At 39.2% G+C, this 8104-nt stretch overlaps 1 non-coding gene across 1 annotated transcript; it reads right to left on the bottom strand.

The window, feature by feature from the left end:
• Positions 1 to 1036: 1036 nt before the first annotated feature.
• LOC127742619 (small nucleolar RNA R71) lies at positions 1037 to 1140 on the bottom strand. Its single transcript, XR_008003965.1, has one exon. It is a non-coding gene; the product is annotated as a small nucleolar RNA R71 (small nucleolar RNA).
• Positions 1141 to 8104: the final 6964 nt, after the last annotated feature.

The following is an 8104-nucleotide window of genomic DNA, read 5'->3' as shown; positions in this document are numbered from 1 at the left end:
AGTTTCTTGTTAGTCAATTCATCAACTTCAATTTTCAAAATCAAATCTTTTTAAATTTCTTTTTCAAATCTTTTTCAAGATAAATTTCAATCAAATCTTTTTCAAAACTTAATTTCAAAATTCTTTTTCTAACTTCTTATCTTTTCAAACTTTATTTTCAAATCTTTTTCAATTAACTACTTTTCTCTCTCTAATTTTCGAAAATCACTAACCACTTTTTCAAAATTCTTTTTAATTAACTAAGTGTTTTAAATCCTAATTTTATTTTATTTTTTCTAATTTTTGAATTTCCCTCTCTCTCTTTCTATTTATTTTATTCATTTACTAACACTTCTCTTCTCAAAATTCGAACCCACACTCCCTCTCTGTGTTCGAATTCTCTTTATTTTCTCTCTACCTCATTCTTCTCGTCTTCTCTTTTTCTACTCACATAAAGGAATCTCTATACTATGACATAGAGGATTCTTCTTCTTTTCTGTTCTCTTCTTTTTCACATGAGCAGGAACAAGGATAAGGATATTCTTGTTGAAGTCAATCCTGAACCTAAAAGGACTCTGAAGAGGAAGCTAAGAGAAGCTAAAGCACAAACCTCTGGAGAGAACCTGACAGAAATTTTCGAAAAAGAAGAAGACATGGCAGCCGAAAATAACAACAATGCCAACAATTCAAAGAAGATGCTTGGTGACTATGTTGCACCAACTTCCAACTTCTATGGAAGAAGCATCCCAATTCCTGCTATTGGAGCAAACAACTTTGAGCTTAAGCCTCAATTAGTTTCTCTAATGCAGCAGAACTACAAGTTTCACGGACTTCCATCAGAAGATCCTCATCAGTTCTTATATGAATTCTTGCAGATCTGTGATACTGTTAAGACCAATGGGGTTGATCCCGAGGTCTACAGACTTATGCTTTCCCCTTTGCTGTAAGAGACAGGGCTAGGACATGGTTAAACTCATAACCTAGAGAAAGCCTGAACTCTTAGGACAAGATGGTCAATGCTTTTTTGACCAAATTCTTTCCACCTCAAAAGATGAGTAGGCTCAGAGTGGATGTCCAAACCTTCAGACAGAAGGAAGGTGAATTCCTCTATGAAGCTTGGGAAAGATACAAGCAATTAACCAAAAGGTGTCCTTCTGACATGTTTCCAGAATGGAGCATCATATGTATATTCTATGATGGTCTGTTTGAGTTATCAAAGATGTCATTGGACCATTCTGCTGGTGGATCCTTTCATCTAAAAACACATGCAGAAGCCCAGGAACTCATTGAGATGGTTGCAAATAACCAGTTCATGTACACTTCTGAAAGGAATCCTGTGAATAATGGGGTGACTCAGAAGAAAGGAGTTCTTGAGATTGATACTCTGAATACTATATTGGCTCAGAACAAATAAAATACTGACTTAGCAAGTCAATATGATTTCTCAGAATCTGACTGGATTGCAAGCTGCATCCGGTAGTTCTAAAGAAGCCTCCTCTGAAGGAGAAGCTTATGACCCTGAGAATCCTGCAATGGAGGAGGTGAATTACATGGGAGAATCCTATGGAAATACTTAGAATCCTTCATGGAGGAATCACCCAAATTTCTCATAGAAGGATCAACAGAAGCCTCAACAAGACTTCAATAACAATAATGGTGGGAGAAACAGGTTTGGCAATAGTAAGCCTTTCCCATCATCTTCTCAGCAACAGACAGAGAATTCTGAGTAGAGCCTCTCTAGCTTAGCAAACATAGTCTCTGATCTATCTAAGACCATCCTCAGTTTCATGACTGAGGCACGGTCCTCCATACAAAATTTGGAGGCACAAGTGGGTCACCTGAGTGAAAGAGTCACTGAAACTCCTCCTAGTACTCTCCCAAGCAATACAGAAGAAAATCCAAAAAGAGAGTGCAAGGCCATTAATACAACCAAAATGGCCGAACCTATAGAAGAGGAGGAGGACGTGATTTACAGTAAGGAAGACCTCATGGGATGTCCACTGGACTACAAGGAGTCCCCTATTGAGGAACCACAGGAATCTGAGGCTCATCTAGAGACCCTAGAGATTCCACTGAACTTACTATTACCATTCATGAGCTCTGACGAATATCCTTCCTCTGAAGAAAGCAAAATGTTACTGAAGAGCAAGTTGCTCAATATCTAGGAGCAATCATAAAGATGAATGCCAAATTATTTGGTAATTAGACTAGGGAGGATGAACCTCCATTGCTCATCAATGAACTAAGTGCTTTGGTTCAGCTGAAGTTACCTCAAAAGAAAGAGGATCCCAGAAGGTTCTTGATACCTTTCACCATAGGCACCATGACCTTTGAAAAGGCTCTATGCGACCTAGGATCAAGTATCAACCTCATGCCACTATCTGTAATGGAGAAACTAGGGATCTTTGAGGTACAAGCTGCAAGAATCTCACTGGAGATGGCAGACAAATCAAAGAAACAGGCTTATGGACTTGTAGAGGATGTCTTGGTAAAGGTTGAAGGCCTTTACATCCCTGCTGATTTCATAATCCTAGACACTGAGAAGGATGAGGATGAATCCATCATACATGGAAGACCCTTCCTAGCCACAGCAAGGGCTGTGATTGATGTGGACAGAGGGGAGTTAGTCCTTCAACTGAATGAGGACTACCTTATGTTTAAGGCTTAAGGATCTTCTTCTGTGAACATGGAGAAGAAGCATGAAAAGCTTCTTTCAATACAGAGTCAGACAGAGCTCCCACACTCAAACTCTAAGTTTGGTGTTGGGAGGCCACAATCGTGCTCTAAGCATCTGTGAAGCTCTGAAAAGAGCTCACTGTCAAGCTATTGACATTAAAGAAGCGCTTATTGGGAGGCAACCCAATTTTATTTTATTTATCTATGTTATTTTATGTTTTCTTTAGGATCATAATCATGTGGAGTCACAAAAACAACTACAAAAATTAAAGAAAAATAAAAAATAGCATAAAGAAATGGCACACCCTGGAGGATGAGCTTACTGGCGTTTAAACGCCAGTAAGGATACCAAAATGGGCGTTTAACGCCCAGCCTGGCACCATTTTGGGCGTTTAAATGCCAGAAATGGGCAGCAGTCTGGCGTTTAAACGCCAGAACTGGCAGGCAAACTGGTATTTAAACGCCAGTAAAGGTATAAAAATGGGCGTTTAAATGCCCAATCTGGCACCTTTTTGGGCGTTTAAACGCCAAAAAAGGGCAGCAGACTGGCGTTTAAACACCAGAAAAGGGCAGCAACCTGGCGTTTAAATGCCAGAAAGGCACACAGAGGGGCGTTTAACGCCAGCAAGGTGCAGGGATGCAAAATCCTTTACACCTCAGGATCTGTGGATCTCACAGGATCCCCACCTACCTCAACTCACTTTCTTTCCCCTTCACACCTTTCCATAACACTCTTCCCAAACCACTATTCACCTATCAAATCTTACCCTCTTCCCCATATTCTCTTCACCACTCACATCCATTCCCTAATTCCCATAAACTCCATCTCCCACTTTTTGTCTTCTTCTTCTACTCTCTTTTTTTTCTTTTGCTCGAGGACGAGCAAATCTCTTAAGTTTGGTGTGGAAGAAAAGCCTTGCTTTTTAATTTTCCATAACCACTTATGGCACCTAAGGCCAGAGAAACATCAAGAAAGAGGAAAGGGAAGGCAATTGCTTTCACCTCTGAGTCACGGGAGATGGAAAGGTTCATCTCAAAGGTCCATCAAGACCACTTCTATGAAGTTGTGGCCAAGAAGAAGGTGATCCCCGAGGTCCCCTTCAAGCTCAAAAGGAGAGAATATCCGGAGAAAAGGATGGGAAGCCCTCACCAATCCTATTCAACAATTCGAAATCTTAATGGTTCAAGAGTTCTATGCTAATGTATGGATCACTAAGAACCATGATCAAAGTATGAACCCGGACCTGAAGAATTGGCTCACAATGGTTCGGGGAAAATACTTAGATTTCAGTCCGAAAAATGTTAGGTTGGCATTCAACTTGCCAATGATGCAAGGAGATCTTCATGCTTTCACAAGAAAGGTCAACTTTGATAAAAGGTTGGACCAAGTCCTTATGGACATCTGTATGGAAGGAGCATAATGGAAGAGAGACTCCAAAGGCAAGCCGGTTCAACTAAGAAGGCTTGACCTTAAGCCTGTGGCTAGAGGATGGTTGGAGTTCATCCAACGCTCTATCATTCCTACTAGCAACCGATCCGAAGTAACTGTGGATCGGGCTATCATGATCCATAGCATCATGATTGGAGAGGAAGTGAAAGTTCATGAGATTATACCTCTAGAACTGTACAAAGTGGCTAACAAGCCCTCCATTTTGGCAAGGTTAGCCTTTCCTCATCTCATTTGTCACCTATGCAATTTAGCTGGAATTGTCATAGAGGAAGACATCCTCATTGAAGAGGACAAGCCCATCACTAAAAAGAGGATGGAGCAAACAAGAGAGCCCACTCATGGACCTCAGCAAACGCATGAGGAAGTCCCTCATCAAGAAATTTCTGAGATACCTCAAGGGATGCATTTTCCTCCACACAACTATTGGGAACAACTCAACACTTCTCTAGGAGATTTGAGTTCCAATATGGAGCACCTAAGGATGGAGCACCAAGAGCATTCCATCATCCTCCAAGAAATTAGAGAAGACCAAAGAGCCATGAGGGAAGAACAACAAAGGCAAGAAAGAGATATTGAGGAGCTCAAGCACTCCATAAGATCTTCAAGAGGAAGAACTAGCCGCCATCACTAAGGTGGACCCGTTCTTTAATTTCCTTGTTCTTATTTTTCTGTTTTTTGATTTTTGTGCTTTATATTTGTCTATGTTTGTGTCTTTATTACATGATCATTAGTGTCTAGTGTCTATGCCTTGAAGCTATAAATGTCCCATAAATCCTTCACCTTTCTTAAATGAAAAATGTTCCTAATTATAAAAGAACAAGAAGTACATGAATTTCAAATTTTATCTTGGAACTAGTTTAATTATTTTGCTGTGGTGGCAATACTTTTTGTTTTCTGAATGAATGCTTGAATAGTGCATATTTTTTATAGTGAAGTTTATGAATGTTAAATTTGTTGGCTCTTGAAAGAATGATGAACAAAGAGAAATGTTATTGATAATATGAAAAATCATAAAATTGATTCTTGAAGCAAGAAAAAGCAGTGAAAAATACAAGCTTGCGAAAAAAAATAAAATAAAATAAAATAAAATAGGCAAAAAAAAGCAAGCAGAAAAAGCCAATAACCCTTTAAACTAAAAGGCATGGGTAAAAAAAGGATCCAAGGCTTTGAGCATTAATGGATAGGAGGGCCCAAAGGAATAACATCCTTGCCTAAGCGGCTAAATCAAGCTATCCCTAACTATGTGCTTGTGTCATGAAGGTCCAAGTGAAAAGCTTGAGACTGAGTGGTTAAAGTCGTGATCCAAAAATCTGAAAAGGTTCACCCAGTTATGTGTCTGTGGCATTTATGTATCCGGTGGTAGTACCAGAAAACAAGATGCTTAGGGTCACGGCCAAGACTCATAAAGTAGCTGTGTTCAAGAACCAACATACTGAACTAGGAGAATCAAGAACACTATCTGAATTCTGAGTTCCTAACGGATGCCAATCATTCTGAACTTCAAAGGATAAAGTGAGATGCCAAAAATGTTCAGAGACAAAAAGCTACTAGCCCCACTCATCTAATTGGGACTAAGTTTCATTGATATTTTGGGATTTATTGTATATTCTCTTCTTTTTATCTTATTTTGTTTTCAGTTGCTTGGGGACAAGCAACAATTTAAGTTTGGTGTTGTGATGAGCGGATAATTTATACGCTTTTTGGGATTGTTTTTACATAGTTTTTAATATGTTTTAGTTACTTTTTAGTATATTTTTATTAGTTTTTATGAAAAAATCACATTTCTGGACTTTACTATGAGTTTGTGTGTTTTTCTGTGATTTCAGATATTTTCTGGCTGAAATTGAGGGACCTGAGCAAAAATCTGATTCAGAGGCTGAGAAAGGACTGAAGATGCTGTTGGATTCTGACCTCCCTGCACTTGAAGTAGATTTTCTGGAGCTACAGATACCTAATTGGTGTGCTCTCAATTGCGTTAGAAAGTAGACATCGTGGGCTTTCTAGCAATGTATAATAGTTCATACTTTGCCTGAGATTTGATGGCCCAAACTAGCGTCCAAACGTCTACCAGAAACTCTTTTCTGGCGTAAAACGCCAGAACTGGCACCAAAGCTGGAGTTAAACGCCCAAACTGGCACCAAAACTGGCGTTTAAACTCCAAGAAGAGCCTATGCACGTGAAAGCTTCAATGCTCAGCCCAAACACACACCAAGTGGGTGCCGGAAGTGGATTTCTGCGCTATTTACTTATTTTTGTAAACCCTAGTAACTAGTTTAGTATAAATAGGACTTTTTACTATTGTATTTACATCTTTAGATCATTTTTTGAGACTATCTTTGGATCACTTTTGATCTCTTGATCACGTTTTGGGGACTGGCTATTCGACCATGCCTGGACCTTCATCACTTATGTATTTTCAACGGTGGAGTTTCTACACCTCATAGATTAAGGTGTGAAGCTCTGCTATTCCTCATGAATTAATGCAAAGTACTATTGTTTTTCTATTCAATTCACGCTTATTCTTGTTCTAAGATATTCACTCGTACTTCAACCTGATGGATGTGATGATCCGTGATACTCATCATCATCCTTCCTTATGAACGCGTGCCTAACAACCACCTCCGTTCTATCTGCGAGAGCTTGAGTGTGTGTCTCTTGGCCTCCTGGTTTATGACGCATGGTTGCCTCTCCTGACAATAGAGCCTTCCATTCCGTGAGATCAGAGTCTTTGTGGTATAAGCTAGAATCAATTGGCAGCATTCTTGAGATCCGGAAAGTCTAAACCTTGTCTGTGGTATTCCAAGTAGGATTTGGGATGGGATGACTGTGACGAGCTTCAAACTCGTGATTGTTGGGCGCAGTGACAGTGTGCAAAATGATCAATGGATCTTATTCCAAGACGATTGAGAACCGACAACTGATTAGCTATGCGGGAAACCGTAGCAGACATGTTTTCACTGAAAGGAGGGATGGTAGCCATTAACAACGGTGATCCACCAACATACAGCTTGCCATGGAAGGGAGTACGCATGATTGGATAAGGACAATAGGAAAGCAGAGGCTCAGAGGGAACAAAGCATTTCGATACGCTTATCTGAAATTCCCACCAATGAATTGCATAAGTATCTCTATCCTATTTTATGTTTTATTTCTCTTTTAATTATCAAAACCTCATAACCATTTGAATCCACCTGACTGAGATTTACAAGATGACCATAGCTTGCTTCAAGCCGACAATCTCCATGGCATCAACCCTTACTCAGGTAAGGTATTACTTGACGACACAGTACACTTGCTAGTCAGCTGCGCGAAATTATGAGAGAAGTGTGAACTCACGATTTCGTGTACTAGTAAGCTTTAATATTCAAATGATTCATGCATGCATTATTGGCTTTATTAATTAATGCCAATGTATTAACGTTGCATTCATAAGGCATTAATAATTCATGCATAAGGCATTAGATATTAATTCATGCATGCATAAGGCATTAATAATTGAATGCATGCACGCTTTCATTAATGCCTTGTTCAAAGGATTGATATAATATTACTTGCATGCCGTAAAGCTCATTAATAATGCCAATTTAATAATGCATGGTTCATGATGGCATGCATGCTTTTAATGTGGCCGTGGCATTCATGGTCATGGGCCACGCTTTTAAAAGCGTGGCTTAAGGTTCCAAAGTGTGCCTCAATTCCAAAATGTGCCCAAAATTCCTCTTTTCTTCTTTTTAGCTTATTTTGTGCCATTTTTCTTCTTTTTCCACTTATTTTTTACAAAATTTATAAAATTAAAAGATCAAGGAAATATACCATTTAAGCACAAAAGCATTCAATATTTAAGCACAACTCATCAATTTCTTGTATGAAAAAGCATAGAAAAACATGACATGATAACATGTCATCAATAAGCTTGTGGCTCCTCCCAACCTTGATTGTTCCATCCTTGATGCATATCCTCATTGTAGCATCCATTTCCTACAACATAATTTGAACCAA

Source organism: Arachis duranensis, chromosome 1, assembly GCF_000817695.3.
Source record: "Arachis duranensis cultivar V14167 chromosome 1, aradu.V14167.gnm2.J7QH, whole genome shotgun sequence".
Classification (NCBI taxonomy): domain Eukaryota; kingdom Viridiplantae; phylum Streptophyta; class Magnoliopsida; order Fabales; family Fabaceae; genus Arachis; species Arachis duranensis.
Note: the sequence above shows the minus strand (reverse complement) of the source record. Positions and strands in the feature narration are given on the sequence as shown.